At 36.5% G+C, this 21433-nt stretch overlaps 2 long non-coding RNA genes across 2 annotated transcripts; one reads left to right on the top strand and one right to left on the bottom strand.

Moving 5' to 3' along the window:
* The first annotated feature begins 103 nt into the window (after nt 1–103).
* On the top strand, nt 104–4200 carry LOC134527709 (uncharacterized). The gene is made up of 2 exons (XR_010074253.1): nt 104–957; nt 2750–4200. It is a non-coding gene; the product is annotated as an uncharacterized LOC134527709 (long non-coding RNA).
* LOC134527708 (uncharacterized) lies at nt 4110–19780 on the bottom strand. Its single transcript, XR_010074252.1, has 5 exons — nt 19089–19780; nt 18326–18817; nt 10380–18217; nt 10146–10293; nt 4110–8278 (listed from the first exon to the last, which is right to left on the bottom strand). It is a non-coding gene; the product is annotated as an uncharacterized LOC134527708 (long non-coding RNA).
* Between the last annotated feature and the right edge of the window lie 1653 nt (nt 19781–21433).

Consider the following 21433-nt stretch of genomic DNA (forward strand, 5'->3'; position numbering starts at 1 on the left):
AAAATTACTATTAACATTTAGGTTTACCTTAGGAATAGGCCTATTCTGGCCACTATGTAAAAACATATATTGGTGGGGGGGGGGGGGGGGGGGGAACCTAGCCAAATTGAAAAAAATTTATCAGTAAAAGTAAACCTTTACAAAAATATAACAGCACACAATCTACCCTTAAGGATAAATGCTCATTTGTAAAATTGTACATATTTCGCTATGCATTATCACAAAACTCACCTTTTCCCCTGAGACATTTTGCATGAATCATGCTCACATTAAAATTTGTAGGGAAATATTGGCAGTATCATAAACTTAGATTAACCACTCAATTGTTTAATATAGGTCTATATGAAATATAATTAACCCTATCACTGATATGGTGAATTGCCATTAGGTCTATATGCATGATTACACATCCGGCATGTACAAAAAAAATTGTAAACATAAGAGGTTATTTACACAGGAGATTATTTAAGTGTGGGAAAATAACAGTGTATATTGTATATGTTAAAAATATCTTAGTTGATGTAATATATTTTGAAATATCTACTGTTGTCGACAACTTTGCTTTGTTTGGGGATGGGTTGCCCCTTCATTATCTCAATGCCCTGGTGCATTTACATGTCTGCTAGATTGATTATTACTTATATCTGTTTATCATTTGCTTGGTTTAATTACATTGGATCAGCTAAATTAAAAATGCATAGGTCATACACATTGTTATTGGAAGGAAAATGTCAGACTTCACTGTAGTAGAATTATTTATTTGTAAATGTTGGTTTTATTATACTTGATTGCAAAACAGTAAACCCCTTTTTAATTTTTTTGCAGGTTTATGAACCAAATTTTTGGTATTATAAGAAACTCTTTTTTCTTATAAACCACATTGTTCCGAGGAAGGGTGTAGAAACAAAGTTAAAAGTTGCACCTGCATCGAGGGTGTGGGAGCCTTTAGTGGTTTATGTAAGTATGATTCTCAAATTGGTTGCTGTTAGATTGTGACCTATTTACCCTTTTGCAAATAAACATTTTTTGCAGATGGAAAATAAATAATTTAATTTTCAGGCACACACCAAATGGTTACTTAGTAATTTTTTTGTAATTGTTATATACATGCCAACTTTTAGAAGTGCCAAGTAACATTAAAGCAAATTTTAATTTTAGCATTATTCATACATGGAAAAGTTAGCATAAAGGGTAATGTACAGGCGGGGACATTATTACATTCCCTTAATTTACTTTTTAAGTGTAACTGAATATTATAGTGACCAATTTTTTTCTTCAAAACATTTTTATTATATAACAGCTGATATAAACTTACTTAAGGTAAAACCCCAATATGATTCAAGTCTTCCCTGAACCAAATCTGTAAAATACACCAAAACAAATAACACAGTAAAAAATAATTGTGGCAAACTTTAGCACTAAAAGATATTGTAGGGTAAGTACTGTGTTTTTAAATAGCAGTCATAATTAAGATAAATATTTAAACTTGATTCTCATTACAAATCACTTTGCAGTCACACAACAGTATCAAGAACTTCTGCATCATGACCAGTACCTCAAAATCCTGTGTTTTTAAATAAGTAATTTTTCAATAAAATTCTCTGCCTACTTTTTTTCTTAGCATATAAACTGTACCACATTGACCTCAAGCCTACAACAGAGGAATTAAATTTGATAGACTTGTTAAAATGAAAATTGATAGACAAAGCACCGGCAATTTTGAAAAGTAATGTGGTGTTATTTGCCTTACAATAAAACGCAATCTCAACAAGGATCTTATTTGGCACAATGGTTAGAATGAGGCTTATAGAAACACTTCTTTCTTCTGCACAGCTATCTAATTTGGGGCCAGTTGTTGGTTAGTGAGAGTGCATTAATGTAACAATTATTATGGGTGCCATCATCTGACCCAGCTAGGGCGTGAAATGGCTCAAGTGGGGTATAATGAGACATGCACTTTAAAGTAGTTCCTTGTGCAAATTATATGGTCTGCACTGAGCATCGGTCATGCTAGATGTTATGTGGTATTAAATTGTGCCTTAAAGCCACACAATTATTACAGTTATCATCACCATGGTATTTCACTGGTATTAATAATATTTGTTAACTATTTGGGTTGTATAATATTTGTTGTGTATATATATATAAAACTGTATAACTAATTTAATATGTATTTTTAAAGAACTGACCCAAATTCAGTATATATTAATGATTACCTCTACGTAATTACTTGTAATCATCATGAAAGGAAGTTTTGACTAACTTCATACCACAAATTGATAATTAAAATTAACCTTGGGTTAAAATAAGGTGACACAAACATGACACATCAACCTGAAATGTAGTAAATAATGCATCAGTGAAATAAATACTACTATGTTATTACCAAAATCTGTTGTACCAAATAAGTTTTGTAATGTGAACAAACACATTGAGTGAATAGTCACAGAGGATTTTAGTGATGCACCCATTATCTTTTGCCATTTGCGATTACATTCAGACTACTAGATACAATGAAGAGATTCATATGCTGGCTTATGTACTAGTTTCACATATTGAATTTGTAATTCATCTGCATTAAATTTTGTAGAATGAAACATTCCACATTCCAAGGACAACCCTGATTCATTTCTTAGTTACTTTAAAAGAACATGGTAATTTGTGTGTTTGCCCTATGTTGTATTAATTCTGGGACCAAAATATTTTGTAAAATTTTATTATTTGGATATTTGTTCTTTGGTTTATAAAGGATGAAGATAGATCAGTCGCTTTCAGAAGCACCCAATGAAAGCCAGGATTCAACGACATCAAACCAGGCTATTTCACTGTCATGTCAGTCTCGGGCACATATAGCCGAGAGACAGCCCGGGCCCTCTGCAGAGCTGTGCAAGACCATGGAACAGCCCCCCGTCACAGGACATACAGGGACTTCAGCCTCATTAGACAGCGTTACGTGTACACCAAAATCACATTAAAAACAAAAAATTTCTACACCTTCTGAGGATGGGTACACGGCAGTCCTCAACAGTGTTGTCGACGAACTCAAAAAGGAACCACCACGCCTCACGGTAAATGAGCGCTTTGGCCAGTGGTTAGGTTGTGCATTAGACAGCATAAAAGATCGGGGTGTCTGCATGGCAGCCAAACATGATATAATGAAAATAATTATGGGAGCTGAATTGGATGACTCCCATACATCTAATTTGCTCAAATGATGTTACATCAAGCTTATGTGTTTTTCTTTGTATTTGCGTACCTTTTTTCTGTAAATTTGTACATTGTAAAACAAAAATGTTACTTATTAACTTGTAAAATAAAAATTATACTTTTTTCTTATAGTAGTTACAAATTTTAAGAGACAGGTTTCAAGTTTTTAGTTCCTGCATTCGTATGTGTGCAAGATTGTATGTAAATAGTGTTATTCATACTAAATACAAAAAAAAGATTATATTTCATTTGGGTAATTTACCTACTTAACTGAATAATAATCATTACTGGGCATAAATTGAGGTGATCATTCATATAAAAAAGCAATGGTTTTATTTTGTAACATAAAAAGCCAAATACTTAATATATGTAGGTTTTTGTTTATGTTTAGATACTATCAATCATATTCACACCACTACATATTTGTGCTCGTAGAAAATTTTCTGTTTGGAGAACATTAAACTATCTCTGTTTACATAATGAAAGTATTTTCTGTTTTGGTATTGAATTTTCCAGCCCATTGTTTGGCTTTTATATTTCCCTCAATATATGATCAAAGAATACAACCACTGGGGTCAAATTGTTTAATGTATTAAATTATTTATATTTATCCTTCTGCAATCAATAATCCTGTTAAACAGCTAACAAAATAATAAGTATGGATACTACAATTATTTATATTTTCAAATAAGTGTTAAAATATTATATGCTCTCAGTTACAAAACATATTGTTATTAACAAAATAAAAGCTGGATACTTAATCCTGCAACATTTAATGCCTGGCAGATAAATTTAATATATAAAAATCAACGCTTGTTTGTTAGTGTTTTATGTGCTACCATCTCTTTAATCCGATTGCAATAAACATGTGTCAACAGAATGCTTGCATTTGTTGAAGGTTATAGGGACAGTACAAATATTACATATCATAGGATTTCATATAATGTATTCATTATTGACAAGAAAATAAATATTTTATCATTCCTAGTTAAACTAGATAATGCTTCCAAATTATAAACATTTACATAATTAATTCTTCTTTGGCAGCAACATGCCAGGTACCACCTAGTTTAAACAAACCAAGTTTGAATAACAAGATTTAATTACTCATTTTATGTATCCAGAATTTTTAATTTTGCATGAAAATGTTAGACAAAATTTGGTTTGTGCATAGGTGATTTAAATACCAAGTTTGTGCTTCGTTATACAATTACTGATGTGTAATCGGTCCAAATATTAATGTGTAACTAATGGAAGCGTTATTACTAGGGACACCTATATTTCGCGAATACATTCCATGTTAAGGTATTTTATAAATCACTGTAGCTTTTTCTTATATTTTATTGGTTGTGGTCGGTGAAAGGTGTCTTCCCGCCCTTGACGGAGCCAATGGGAATGTGAGTACCGTAGTGCTGGACGGTCACTATTCGCCAATACTCTAAGAAAAAGCTACAGTGCTTTGTGAAATACCTTGACACGAATTGTATTCACGAAATACGGGTGTCCCTAGTTATTACCAAGATACTAAAATGTCATTCCAAAGAGTTGAAAGTAATAAAATACACATATATATATATATATATATATTGTAATTAATTTGTGTTTATTCATAAGAAAACTTACAAACACGATACACATTAAATATTAGCAAGCACTTGATAACTACATACATGCAATACAATATTAGGTCATACCTTTTACTTAACCTCTTAACGTAAGTTCACATTAAAATGCAAAAGTGGTAATGCCACAATATATACAACAACCAGCAACAATAACAACAATCAAGTAGATAATTTTTACATAAAATAATGTTTTATTGAGGAACTATGTATAACTAATACAGTAGAACTTAGTTTTAAAAACAATTTAGTCATTCTGATGGGAAATAATTAGCAAATACGTATACAGAACACTAAATAAAAAATCAGTCTTGCAAAGTATGTTAATTCTATAATTAAAAAACATTTTACAAATAAGCAATACAGTAACATAAAAACTTAAAGCACAGCACTATCAAGATACACATGTGTCAACAATACATTAACATGAAATACTCCGAATAAACACAAATTAACTTATAAAGAAATGTTTTGATGGAACATAACTAGTGTTAGGTTATGCACATGCATTCTTAGAGTACATCAATCCCAGAATTGAAATGTACTCAAAATGAGTCCACATATACATGAATTTTCCTCAAATAGAAGTGATTGTGACAATAAAGGTTATCATATTGACCCATCCATATCTTGCATACAGAGCCAATATTCCTACATGTAGAAAATATGATTGAAAACAACACATAGATGAAAACCCATAAAGTATTATTAAATAAATGATGAAAGAAGATATAGTTGAAAGGTTTTTTTTGATTAATATATAAGATTGTTTTCAAGAAGTCCACTACAGCAAACAATTATATAGTTGAAAGATTTTTTTGATGGATATATTTGATTGTTTTCAAGAAGTCCACTACAGCAAACAATTACTAACTTTCTCTCTGAAATAATTGCCAAGAAGCTGTCCATAAAATTGTATAATTTTGTAGGCCTACTGACTTGCATTTATTATAGAAATCTCAATGTACACATTCACAAATTATTTTCTGAATCAAGAAACACTGCATAAAATTTATTTTCACCTCAATTCATACACAAACATATAACAAGTTATGGTAAAGTAAGCATAAACAATACTACACTAAAAACAGAGTATTTTCAAGTGATAAGAATTCCAAATTCTAACAAGTAAGCAGAAACAATAACTAAAAAACGAGTATTTTTAAGTGATAAGAATCTTTGATTTTAACTAAAATTGCACATGAATTTGTAAATATTTTTGTACATATTTATGTGTTAGTAGTACTTTTTATTACATGAAATAAAGTTGTTGATTTCACAACATACTATAGGTATTTCCGCAATTGTTTTCATGTAAGTCAAGTCATAAAATTCATTTTTAATTATTACTAGTATTTATATACATACATAACCTCCATGTCCATCAACTAATGAAAAGATATGAATATAACGAAAACATTTCATTCGTTTTCATAACAAAAGACCGTTCCCTCTTTGTGATTGGCCTTCTACCAGGTACGTCAACACAAAATTAAACGTTGCCACACTTCCATAAAGACATTTCGAAACACCGACAATGTTGATTCCGGTAGTTACAATAGCAGTTTCAAGAATTGACATTTAGTTGTCTACCGGGCTGAAACTTTAGGATCATTCCGCTACCGGAATTATTCCGGCAGCGTCGAGAATAGGGCCCACGGTCCGGCAACTTGATTATTTAAAAATACACTTTGAATACTCTCATTTACTTAAAAAAAAAAAAATTAAAAAAAATTGGGGAGCATTTACAAGTACATCATCAAAACCATCAACTGGCAAAACGTTTTGCGAAACACATATTGTAACTATGATCTTCAAAATGAATATAAAAGTATTCACCACTACTAAAAACATCTCAATCCCTCCTAAATGAATTACTGTTTTAAACACCAGGGGTATATTACTATGTATGTCATTCTGATTGAATAAAATTCCCACCGTCTACGAAACCTACAGAAATTTGAACATGGCCAATTACAAAAACTTCCATGAAACCGGCCAATGCTCTGCTAATTCTACCTCAGAATAATCCATAACAGCTGGTATGGAAGACCTTGCAAGGAAACTTCCATCGTGGAATACAGGCTTAACTACCTCCTGACAATGAACATTGCGAACATAGTGTAACTTTCTGTGTGGTCAAATCTTTAATAGTTTGTCTCTTGCTACACTCAAACACCAAATGCAAGAAATTGTAACAAAACGGTAATTTACTTGGAGAGGGACACATCCAAAAATTTGCGACTACAGCCACCAGGGGTTTGTTTCATGAATTTCCATCACGCTGAATGTAAATGTATTGTATGAAATGAATAAATATTCTATTTCAAAATAAAAAAATTATATTTCTATATTTTTATCAGTGAATTCGAAGAACGTATTAATTACTTGACGGTCGATTGGCCACTGAAGAAAAATTGAGAAAACTAAAAATATTTCGCAATTCCCGTCACTTCTCGCAAGTTAGAGGCTTACTCTAATGCAATTCTCGCACCTCATCCGAGGCTCGTTTTGCCCCACTGGCAAAGCTGTTACAGAATGATTAGAAATTATGCGAAGAAGTAAATAAATAACATTATTGTATTTATTTATTTTTATTCACTTATTTATTTTGGATGTGCCTCTCTCTTTGACAGTTAAGAATAGAATTCCTACCACTGATTTAGCCTTACCTTAGAATCCTGCCCTGGAACAGATCCAACACCACTGAAATATTCACTGAATTCATTTCGAACAGCTGCTGCCCCTCTGCTGTGGTGATTTCCACCCTGTTGGCTAAGGCCTTGCAGTACTGGCAGGAAATCGTCAATTTCAGCAGTGTCTTCCGCAACACATGACTTAAGGTAATGCACATTCTTTCGCAACAGAATGAAGTTATGCAAAATACAGCATACTGCTGTCAACAACTCCACTTTCTTAACTGGTAACTGAAGTGTTGACAGCAATATTCTGAATTTATTCGACATCATACCAAATGCATTTTCAACCACACGACTTCCTCTGCACAATCTGTAGTTAAAAATGTGTTTGGCCTGACAAAGATTTTTGTCTGGGTAGGGCTTCATTATATTTGGTGTAAGTGGAAATGCATCGTCAGCAACTATTACAAATGGCATAGGCAAGTCTCTTCCAGGCAGTGGACGGCTTTTGGGCAAATTGAGAGTCCCACCAAGTAATGCTTCAGAAAGGTCACTCTCACGAATGACTCCAGCATCATTCATGCGGCCGTTGACTCCTACATTTACATACAAAAATTTGTATTCTGCATCAACAAGCGCCAACAGTACAATGCTGTCATGCCCTTTGTAATTCCTGAAGAAAGAGCCCATGTTTCGAGGCGGTCTGAAGTTGATGTGTTTTCCATCAAGGGCACCAATGCAGTGAGGCAGTTGCCACATGCTGTGATAACCATTAGAAACCACTTCCCATTCAGCGGGAGTATCTGGCGCCTAGATAAAACAAAAAGAATTAGGACAGTTAACAAATACATTAATTAGGAGCATTATCTAGTGAAAAACACAAAACAGTATAAAAAATTCCCAAAAAGTAGTTAACACAAAATGTAAAAAAAAAAAACTATAATCAAGGCTTTTACTGCAAACCGAATTACTCATACATTATACATCCTGTTACTGATGGAGTTTGTTTGTGGGTTTGAAATAACCTACTTGTAAGCATACTACAATTACTGGATCTGTTAACCTACACACATATATACGAAGTAAAAGTATTACAAAATGAGTCAGCTATCTATTTCCAACAATGTAGCATCGTCAATTTTGATTGCATAGCTTGTCAATTTCAATGGTTACAAGTATGAGGATATATATAATGGCAAGAAAAAATTGTGAAACTAAGGAATTACAACTACAATTCCTATTGCATGTCGGATTAAGTCGTACGTATTACATCGGCGCTTCCTGCCTCCATACTGCTAAAAATAATCCCTGTCAAGGGTTTTCACTTGGGCTTAGATGCACTGTAGGAATTCACGTATATTTTTTTATTATTTACGGTACAGTGAGTTTCAATACCCATGTCAAAAATATTCTTGTTCTTACATATGTAAAACCACAGGATTGGCAGCACATTTAAAGCACAACATTGCGATGGCCGATTCAATGCATAGGCTAGCTAGGTTGAATTACAAACAGCAATATCTCGGAAACCAGTTGGAATTTTGAAACGGCCCTTTAAGAGTAAATAGGGTGATTTTTTTAGGTATGAAAAAAGGGGCTTTATGAATACTATTATTTTACTTATGGTAAAGCCGCGACACAAGAAAATTACCCTATACTTATATTAGAGTATTCAAAGTTATCTTTCTTTTTTATTTTAACATAGTAATCTGCAGACCTAAAATTTTCTTTTTATCCTGGAATGATGCAACTGTCTACTTAGATTACAACTCGTATGTTCTTATTTTCAGTTATGAAATATTGGGATTATATAGTATGTAATACAAAAAGTTTAAGTTAATGGATTTTTTGGTTTACAAAGAATGTGGTATTGCTGAAATGGCTGGGAATTTAGAATGGTTTTATGATAATCAATAGATTACATTATCATAGGTTATACCAACAATTTTCGGGACAGGTGGAGATAAGAAGCTAAGACACTGAATTTTAGTAATTGTTTAAAAAGCTTGAAATCTAGTAAAATCTCTGTTCATTTACAAGCTTTAACAATAGGGTGCATGTTTGGTTAGGCTATTTGCAGTAAAAATTGCTACTACAAGCCGATGTGTATGGTTGTTTAGGTTAGGTACATTTAAAGTACTGTAAAATGGTTCACCAGATTGTCTGTATTTTTAATACAGCTAACATAACCTACTGATCACGAAATGTTCAAGTATTTTTATTTTTGGTAAAAGTTCTGTATTGCGTATCCAAGTTAACCCTGTGATTCTGATACAATAATCCTGATGGCATGATCCTGTACACCTGATCCTATGGTTAGCAGTGGGGAGGCACAACACCGAAGCATTTCGCGCGATGGCACGATACCTGATTAATTTCTGTTATATGTAAATAAGTTTTTACATCAAGTTCCGCGCTGTTGCGGGAAACACGTCGGCGCTGCGCACCTCCCTACTGCTGAAAAAAATAAGCATCATGTACCACAGGATCAGGTGTTCAGGATCATGCCATCAGGATCACAGCGTTAACTTGCATACGCAATACTGAACTTTAACCTTTGGTAATCTTAGCTCATCTGGATACAACAAGGGGCTTCTATTCCACAATAGACCATTTTAAAGTTATTCCCAACATTTGAGAAACCATCATTAGTAAAGAAAATGTTAGCAGCACTAACTTTGATGCATTCATCCCTTATTGTGTCATAAATTGCCTTCAATGTTTCTGGTATGATGACACCAAGTGTGCTTGCCGCAATTCTTGTCGACTACTGCAAGTCTTTGTATGTGCATCCTGTTGCCAAATACCGAAGGGTGACAGCCAGCCTGAACAAATACAATTGATTAAAATAGCAAGATATTCATTTCACCTAAACCACTTGTATTTGAAATAAATAATTCAAGAATTTTACCTGTCACGGGGCTTGATGGCTTCCCTCATTACTGTATTCTGCTTCTGAATGATGGGACACACTCGTCCCAACAATTCGTCAAAAAGAGCCCCATCCATTCGCACAAAGTTTCTAAAACTCTCGGTGTCATATAGCCTATGAAACATTAACAAATCAGTAGATTTTGTGAAGACCATCAGATACAAACATTTTGAACATCAAAAGGGAATAATAAATCTTTAAAGTAGTTACCTGTATTATTAACACAATTTTAACTAACCTCAATTCATTCCGGAGTAAAGACAACATGCCGTGGCCATTTCCTTCATTTCGTTTCTGGAGCCAAGGTTTTGTCCACCATTGTCGTGCCCTACGTTTAATTTTACATCGTGACTTTTCTCTCGCAAGTGTTGATGTCAATGCTACGACAGCGCATAATTTTCTTCTCCGTATGCATGAACTTTCACTGTCATCCATATTGTCTGTTTACACTAACAAAAGACTGTTCTCTGCGCACTATTCAGTTTGTTTACTTATATCTGCTACCAGTTTGGTGATCGTGTGGATATGATTGTAATATTTCTGCTTCCACTTTTGTTTACAAACTTCTATACCCACTGTTATACCCATGCGTATGAAAAAAGATAGCAGAAATTGGGCATCGTGTGGGGCGGGCTTAAGCGACTTAGTAAGAGTTCATGATACAGGCCCAGCGGACCGACGACCCCACACAGGCTGAGGTGCGGTCACGTGGGGAGCAGTCTCATCCCTACCAGAGGCGCATAGGTGTTGGAGACCCGGGTACCCGGGGATATGGATGCCTGGCGCATTCATGTGCCGTTCGGTGCCCGTGAACAGGTCATGTGCTTCCACCACACGCACAAACTGGCGGGCCACCCAGGCGCACACCAGACACAACTGGACATTTGTAAGACCTTCCATTGGCCAGGGGTGATGCGCGATGTACGGGACCTGTTGCGGCGCTGCCAGCATGCCAGCAGAGGAAGACAAGGCGGTCTGACGGAGTGGAACAGCAGCGCCCCCGCCGGCCTTGCGACCTATTTCACACCCTGACTCTGGACATAATGGGGCCCTACCCGCGGACCACTGGGGGAAAGAGATTCCTGGTCGTGATCACTGACATTTTCACCCGGTGGGTCGAGGCCTTCCGGGTGTCCAACGTGCACGCCGGGACCATAGCAGCCCTGCTGGACCATGAAATCTTCCCGCGGTATGGTTTCGCGCACGTGTTGTTGACGGACAACGGCTGTCAGTTCAGCAGGAGGCGCTGGCGAACTGACTGTCACCGATGGGGCCTCGACCACCACACCACTCCCATCTACCATCCACAGGCCAACCCCACTGAAAGGAGGAACCTGGAGGTCAAGGCGCAGCAGCGGCTAAGGTTGGGCGACGACCACTCCAAGGGACGTCCACCTGCCAAAGCTGCTGTATTGTCTCCGGTGCCGCACCAACGCCGTCACCGGTCATTTCCCTGCCGAGCTCCTGTACGGAAAAAACCTGGCGTTGCCCGGAGAGAGCAGGGTGGCCGACGTTGCCATGGGCATGGTGGTGCGCCCCAATCGTGAGGAGGGGAGGGAGCATGCCAGACAACAACAGGCCCACTTCCTGGCGGCCCACACACCCCTGAGTAGCCACCCCCCACCACCGATCCAGCCAGGTCAGCTGGTGTACGTCAGACAGCACCATTTGTCATCCGGGGCATGAAATGTTTGTGTGGGGCTAGCCCCCCGATGGTCGGAGCCGCGGGAGGTCCTGTGGAGGACGGGTCCCTAGTCTTACGTAAATTTTCATAGAGGTAGCGGGGTTCGCGTCAACGGTAACAGTCTCTGCAACGATTTTCCCGATGGTAGATGCTCCCATTCGGAATGAAAACGAAAGAGATTTGAAAGAGTCTCCAGTTGCCAAATACCTGAAACAAATAATGAAATGTAGCAGTTGGTAAATATATGTGTCAAACAAGTACTATTATAGGATTGTCATTTCTTTTGTTACAGAAAATACCACCAGAAAAAAATGGAAATATCTCAGGGACCAGTTTGCAGTAGAACTGGGGAAAAAAACCTTCGCGATCAGGGGATGATGCAGGTTCTGACCATATGTCTAAGTGCCCGTATTTTCGGTCACTGCTCTTCCTTAAAGACATTGTTTCCACAAGACAGAGCTCAGGAAATCTATGCAAGATTCCATCTACAGATCCTATGGAGAGGAATATGTCACCTAAATCACCAGTGGAATCACACGAACCTTCTGTCCTTGCCTCTGACACAGCATCCATAAGCGAGCAAGAAGACAGCTCTCAAAAGAAGACTGCATAGATACAGTTTACGATGACAGTAGTGCCACACATTCTGTAATGTCACCGACGATTTCATTTACACCAGCAGGAAAAAGGAAGCGCGGATCTATAGAAATATTTAACGAGTCTATATTGAACCTGGAAAAACAGAAACTGCAATACCTACAAGCAAAAGCAGCAAGGCAAAATGATGATGATCTTCAATTTTTTAAGAGTTTACTCCCTCATGTGAGAAAAATACCGGATTTGTGTAAATTATTGTTTTATAGTAAGGTGCAAGGACTCGTAGAACAATTTGCATACCATCAGGACCTTTCCTTATCTCAGCATTTGCAGCTTTCCTACCACTGTTCACCTCCTGCTGGCCCAGAAACAACCCTGTACGTTCTACGTCCAACTACCCCGGTACTTTATCAATCACAAGAAAACATTACGTATGATACTTTGTCAACAGCTACTAACATAAACTTCAATAGGTATTAACATTTTACTGTGCGACATAGCTTTCATTGGTATGAAGGAAAAACTGTAGGTTACTAATGCTACAGGCATATGGTTACTGGTGCGATGTATGAGAAATAGGCTTATTGATAACATGGAATATATCAAAAAACATAAAGATAGCCACTGTTTATTATACACGTATCAATTATGTTATGTTGCAGTTTAGTTCAGCACAGAGGAAACATGTACAATACATACAACTTACCTTAATGTAATAACTAGTCTCTCTTCTGACAGAATGGGCTGAGTGTGCCAATTACACCATGTCTCTTTGTCAACCGCTGATCCACTTTATTTAATATGTACTCAATGTCCCATGCGTCATTCTTATATACTGGAAAAATCTTTCATTATGTGTCTTCAAATCCTTAAATAAAGTATGATATTCACCATGCCTGTATCTGCCCCTGTTTATTGGGTGCACATTGGTTTTATTCTTTTAACTTTTGGTGTTAAACTATCTGAAATAATAAATTCTTTATCGAATGACTAACTGGACGACATATTTCTCCCACAAAATCTGCTGCACGACTGGCTGGTTCACCTGCTTTTACACGCGTCTTCTGTGTGCTGCACCGGCGCCGACTTTCCGCGCCAATCGGCGCCGGCAGCCCGCTAGCGGGAAACCTGTTTCCTTTGTGTGCGTACCCTTAGTCTTTATGGTATTTGGTGGAAGCTTACTAAATAACGAAGGTAGCCGAGTTCATGCGAATAAGCCCGAATTAAGTGACGTCAGGTTATGATGTCACAAACTCAGCCAATAGGAAACACGTATATTGTGAGCGTTTAATCTACTGTGCATAAATAGTAAACATAGTGTTATCCATGTGGTTGAATAGCAATAAATCATGCAATGGATAGTATGGCAAGGCAATTTTCCGAGAGATTCTCTGCTAATGAAAAATCAATTTTATTTTCATTAGTAGAAAAAAAGGCAAAAATAGTGGAAGCCAAGAAAACGGATTTTAAAAACGTCGCCGAAAAGCGGAAAGCGTGGCAGGAAATCGAGATTGATTTCGATTATTATTTATAAGTTAACAAAGGTTAGTATTATATCACCAAAATAAATGTCTTCTTTATATTGTTATGTTTCCATTTGCTATACTGCTTTAGTGCCTTCCGTTTTATTGTGTATGTATGTGTATGTATATATATTGTGCCGGAAATTAGGTTATTTCGGCACAGTTTTTTTAAATTTTTTATTATAGTTTTTATTTTATTTTTTGGAAATTTTATTTTTCAAATTGATTGGTTACAATAGGGTGATTGACACTTTGTTAGGGTGGTGTATGCTACGTAGTTAAACTTTGTGCCAGTGGACCGAAGCACCCTTTTCTCAGGGACCTATTTGATATTTTGCTAGTCTAAAGTAGTCGTTAGCGGCCCGGATGACATTTCTCCCGCTTGCAGGCAGGTCCCGGGTTTGTAATATTAATTCCCTACATGACTAAAATCGCATAGAGCAGCTTCTGGCCCGCAAGCTCTATTTCTTAGAGGCCTGCTGAGACTAGCCAGTCTCGGCACGAACGAGTCTCCCGTGGACCTCCCAGCCTAGTAGCATTTTCTGTCCACCCTCCCCTCTCTCTCCAACTCTCCCTTAGTTCTAAGAATTTAGCGCTGGATCATTGACCGTACGTGAACTCGCCAAGGCAGTGGCCTACTCCAATGACATTCGCCCTTGCCCTACAGAGCCCTCCAAGACACCTAGTGACAGAAATGTAACTTCGGCCCTGGTCGCCAGCGTGCAGAGTACACGCCCGTGACACCTGGCTGCGATTCAGCTCACCTCCTCCGTTAGTTCCCCTTTATGCCGCTAGAGAGCTGCTCCGCGGCGCCATAAGCCCCTATGCTTTCAAGTCGCGTCGAGTTCAAGTCGATTCTTTGTAGCTTCCTGTTACCGCCGGAGAGAGCGCGCATGTTGTGTTGTTGTCATGCCCACCTCGGACTCCTTCGGAAATTTTCGGCCTAGAGCCGAACCTTCCCCTACTTTTCCCTAGGGCTGACCGCCCATTTTAATTAGGAGTTTTGTCCGCCACCGCGCACTTAGTACTCTGACTTCGGCTACTTACCGCGTCTTCTCGGCAACGAAAAACTCTGATTTCGAAATAGTCATCGGTGTTTAGGGATGTGATCCCAGAATCTAATGTAGCAGTAGCCGGTTAGTCGTTGTATGTAGGCAACGAATAATGTTTTAGTTAACATTTTATTAATTTCTGTATCTTCCTAAATCATGGTTTCTCCGCGTCATCCGCTGTATTTTCGGTCCGCGCCATTTGGATGTCGGCGCGAGACATTTCCTAAGCCCAGGAGCTACACCCTGTTTGGTGAGTAATCCGGTCTTTTTTCTTCCCGAATCCCTGTTTGTTGGCCTTTTCGCGCCGACTGTGTTTGACTGTCTAGAAGCAGGTCTAATTCGTTTGAAATTTGACTTGTGTTTCAGACATGGTCTAAGTGTTGGGGGAATATTTGCTCCCAGCATGTCATTCGGGACCTCGAGCTCCGAGTACCCTTAAGAAGAGAATTTTTCCCAGCCCGACATCATACTTTGAAGACCCGGGTGATATTAGAAATATATTTTCCCCTTTTCCCAGCCCGACATCATACTTTGAAGACCCGGGTGATATTAAAAATATATTTTCCCCTTTTCCCAGCCCGACGTCATACTTTGAAGACTCGGGTGATATTAGAAATATATTTTCCCCTTACATATAATGAACTAAATTAATTAAATGCATACCAGCAAACAGTGACTTAAGAACTTAATCAACGATAATATGTAAAATCAATGAGACTATTATCTATACAAACAGCAAAAGAATCTAATAGGGTGGAATATTTCAATTTTTTTTTGTTTCTGTGATGATGTGTTATTAATATAATATAACATGTTATTAATAATATCAGGCCGGTCCTTCTACTTGTTAGGTGTTAATATATTTTATTGTAAAACCAAAACAAAGGGAAAACATATTTAATTTACCATTCTAAATAAACCCAGGAAACCTATAGACTAATCTACCTAAATTATGATTTATTTGTTTCATATTCAACTATATCCTTTTAAACGATCCACTAGCTCCCAAGTTGCTTGTGTCAGGGAGTTCCAAACTGTCTTGTTCTCCACCTCGTGCCACCTCTGGTCAATAACTTTATTTTTCTTAATATTTTGCCCAGCAGTTTCCAAGTTTTTTTTTTAATTAAATTAAAATAATTTAATTTTGAGGCACAAGGGGCATTTCAATATATACCTACCTACATATATACACATATACATAATCTCTCTCGTTAATCAGAAGTTGATAATGTGTTTTGTTATTGCTTAATTCAATGTGCTTCATTGAATGCAGTGAAATCTCAGTGTTAAATTTGTTATAATGTATTACTACGAAGTGTGTTGGAAAATTTTCATTAGTATCTGCATTCTTTAGATTTTGTATTCTTCCTCCCTCACACAGAATTATCAATATAAGGCATTTATTTGTAATGACATTTGAGCCATTTTGTATGAATAACATGCATTAGACTGTCAGAACTGTAAATAAAATTTTTTTAATGGCCTACAATATTTATCTCAGTTCACATCAATTTTTGATGGATAATACTATTACATCGCACTGGACCACGATTACGAGCTACCTATGTCAGAAACCATGTATGAAGATGTGTCTCATGAGGTTGATGGCATACACATGCAGAAGGATGCTCCCATTTATTCACGCTCTAATAAGGCATATACTCGTCGTGAGGTTGCAATAGAGGATGAATTACAGCATAGCCTCCAGAAAATTTACGGGATGGAGAAAAGGGAAGTAGAGCATCATGAGCTGTTAATTCTAGAACAAAAACTTTGCATTAGGGCAGCACGAACGACAGCAAGATATGCCAAAGAGCTACATGAGCAAAGAAACATCGCGAGGAAGAGCACCAGTCGCGAATGAAACTACTGAACTCTGGAAATGGCAATGGACGGTAAAATTGTATACATTCTATGGTAGGTAATTAACTATTTTCAAATTGTGGAATTTTTTATTATTAATTTGCGTGTTAGGTTCACATTACTAAATTGTGATTTTGGTTACATTATTTTAAAAATCAGGTTTTGGGGATACTTCTTTCGCTTACTGCAAAAGGATTGAACACCGGACAATTATGCTATCACACTGTCTCACCTTGTGATCATGGATATGATCTTCTTATGATCTTCTTCATGGATATGACCCTTCTTAGTTTGCCTCTTGTACCTGTGGAGCCTATAGCAGTACTCTCCATTACCTGCAGTGTCCCATCTCTAGCCTGCCTCACACAACACACTACAATGGACAGATAAAGAGGGGGGAAAAACATAGCCTTTTGCATTAAAATTGTTAAGACGTTATTGAATGTATTATAATTTTTGTTGATGTATTTACTATGCATCTCTTTCCCATTAAGTTTGTTAATGATTATAAATATGTCAACAATACTCTAAAAATAATTTGAATTTAATATTTTAAACTTGCAATAATGATACTTGACCATTTCAGCTGTTTAAATATTGGTGTGTTATGCCAGGTGTTAACTTAATAAAAAATTATTAATGATTATATTTTGAATTTATATAAATCAACTATTTTCATACCACATTTATATGATTCCCATAGGCCTCACATAACCTTCTTTGTAAAATTCAAAAATGTTATAACATCCTTAATTTTTGCTTAAGTGGTTAAGACAAACGAAAAAAACCTGCTAACTGCCACCTTAAAAATGAAAAAATTTTTGTGTAACTCCTAAAAACACAAACATGTTAAAAAAAATATAAAAGCTCCATTAATTTTAGTTTGGATAAATCAAACCCAACAAATAAACATAATTATACAAAAATGGCACAAAACTTACCCATTTATGTACTTGCATATTGACTCATTGCACCAGTTTCCACATCACCTTAGTGAAAACCCTCAGGAGGTATAATGCTCAATGCATATCTCCTTTTTTTTTTATACATGGCGAGATTCCCCGAGAGGCCTATTACATTCCATGTTCTAGATTGTACCTGGATAAAAAAGTTGTCAATTCACCACCAAAATTGTAACTAATCATACAATACAAATTTGAAACAGTTATTATAAACATTACCAGAAAATAACAATAAATAACCTACTCATGTGAAATGACGTTCAATGAACATTGCCCTCAACGCAGCTCCTCGGTTGTTACGTGGATGCAAATTTGCAACTGGAACTGCAGGTAGAACACGAAGCTCATTTACTGGAGGTGGCAGTGGCTCTGCAATGTTGTGCAGCACAGCACATGCAAGAATCACCTTCTTTAAAGTTGCCAGTTTCATTCGCAGTTTTTGTCCAAGGCTTGCGAACTGTCTCTTCCACACTCCAAATAACCATTCTACAATGTTTCTCGTTCTTCTGTGAGCTACATTGTATCAAATATCAGCTGCTGCTGTTGTTGGGACCGGTACTGGTGTGTACAGGAATGTCAACTGTGGATATCCATTATCTCCTAGAAGTATTCCTGGTAGTCCTTGATTTTCAAACCTAACCATCACCCTACTGTTACTAAATATCCTGGCATCATGGGTACTACCAGGCCATCATTTTACAATGTCCATGATCTCTAGGTTAGGACCTGCAACAACCTGATGTATAAACATACATTTGTTAAATTAACCAAACACTTAAAATACATCGCTTCTTACCCAACAATTTTTCGCAATGTTGAAAGTCACTTTCATATATTGTTAGACAGTGAGGAAAAACAAAAGTACTAAAGAATCAATGTTAACTGTTTAGTTTGTTTTAAGTTATTAATGAATACAGGATGTTAAAAAAATTCAATTTAGGTAGCATACATCTCAACATACCAATAAATTATCACTTTCATGACAGAAAAATAAGTACCACACAAACCTGAACATTCAATGACATGTACTGTTTCCTGTTACGGTACAACTCAGGAAATTGGCCACCAGGATTGCTAATGCAGATGTGTGTGCAATCAATGCAACCAGTAACTCCAGGAAATTCACCCAAATCATAGAACTTCCTCTGGTTACTGCGAATTCCTCCAGCTCCTGGGAAGTGTGCATACTGCAGCAAATGTTCGGCCAGCTCATTTGATGTTACCTGATACAAAAATTGTTTAACATTTAATTTAAATATAGATAACTAAATCACTCAAAATTCTTCAGTGTGTAGGTAAATGCATGGTAATTTGAACAATTTAAGCAATTGCTCTGCACTATCTATTTATTGCATTCATTCCAAACATTGAAAGGGCAACTCAATTTTTGTGACGAATTAGCTTCAGTCATGTGAATCACTAATTTACAATTTCATTTCTCTTGTCAACAAACATATACCAATCAATTTTCCCAGAAAAATTAAAACCAAACTTCTATTAGATAGGCGATTTTACAATTGCAGATATTAAAAACTGGGCGATTGTCCGTATCACGTATCCAAGTTTATTTTTAGGTCTTGATGTCATGATCCAAATAATGAAAGATTCTGCACATGACAAAGACTACCGATAAATGAACAAATAGTGATCTTACTTTGAATAAAAACAAAAATATACTTTGTGTTGAACCAATTATCATAATTAATTGAATAAAACATATATTTTACTTTCTATAGGTATTCAACTTGCCATCAAATTATTAATTGTTAGATCAAGTTTTTTGAGAAGGATCTTTCGTCATACAACCTTAAAAAGATCAATATTTACAGAATCAAGCCATCAGGATTGAGATAAACTTCAATACGAAATAAGAGCATTTTACCCTGTCTTCAAAAATGATGTTACACAGATCTTACATTTAAAGCAACTCAAAATTTGATAATCCTGCTTACTGTTGCTTGATTCAAGTGGATAAGGTCACCACAAACAATCTGAAAAATACAAACATATGTTTTGTTAAGATTTTCTGTATTAATAAACTATTCCGTAAAATTGCTTGCCTATGACAGCGTTACCAAAAAACAGAAAATAAATAAATCTATTTCTAGAGGTTATGTTTTATAAAATACTATCAAACATAGTAGACACTTTAAATTTAGATTCATGTACTTGAAAACTGTTACTTCCATAAAAACGTAGAGCTGTGGTAACTTTAAGAATTGCTGGCACCGGCAAACCGCGCTTATCTCCTTTGTCAGCCGCAACAAGTGGAATGATGGTACCCATTACCGTTTCTTTAGTGAAACTAAAACATTTCACAAATTCCTCATCACTAAAATATTCTATTGGATTATCCCCATCTTGAAGATACTTTCTTGGCAGCGGATTGTAGGGAACATCCCTAACATACCTAACAAATTCAACAAAATCATCACCTACAATGCATTGTACAGCTTTCATGTTGTGAAAAATCACACTAAATAGCAATTTAGTAAGGTCAAATGATGACTAAATATTCTCCTCACAGATTCACTTAAAATATAAGCGTCACTAATACTTCACAACCTGTGCATACCGAAATTACGATTTAGTATAACTTCATACTCCAGTTTAGTAGTAGTTTGATCTGTGCATTCGGTTGATTGTTTGCTGTGTTACGTTTAACACACTACTAAATAGTAATACGTAGCTTAAGTGAAACGGAAAGTTAAATGCAGTATTTTAAGAGTGATTAATAGCCATTGTAAAAATTTTAAATTCGTAGATACAGTAAATTATGAAAATTAACAATCACACATCGGTGGAACGGTGGGGAACGAGCTCTAGACAAATAAACACTGGTTGTAGGAGAAGTTACGATGCGAACATCAAAGTGTTGGTGGTAAACGAGGCTGTACGGACGAACAATTGTGCTGCTGCACGGAAGTACGGTGACACAGAAAACAATGTCCAGCGGTGGCGTAAGGATTACGATAGGCTGCGAAGTGCTCATTCAACACGAAAGACATTTCGAGGACCAAAAAATGGACGTTTTCCGAAGTCGATGAGCGCGTAGCTTTCTTTGTGAAAGCAAAACGTGACGAAGGAAAACCAGTCACGTGAGAAATAATAGTAATGAAAGCCATTGAAGTGGCAGCAGAATTAGGTGTTCCGAGAGCCGAGTTCAAGGCCAGTATTGGTTGGTGTCGAAGAATGATGAGAAGGTTTGGGCTGACACTGTGGTGCACAAGATCTGTTTGCCAAAAATTGCTTGGCAATTTTGACAAGAAACTGATATCCTTCCAAAGGTACATTATTATATTGCGGAAGGAACACAAATATCTTCTATCTCTAATAGGAAATGCTGACCAGA

The sequence above is a fragment of the Bacillus rossius genome, chromosome 1 (assembly GCF_032445375.1).
Source record: "Bacillus rossius redtenbacheri isolate Brsri chromosome 1, Brsri_v3, whole genome shotgun sequence".
In the NCBI taxonomy this organism is placed as follows: domain Eukaryota; kingdom Metazoa; phylum Arthropoda; class Insecta; order Phasmatodea; family Bacillidae; genus Bacillus; species Bacillus rossius.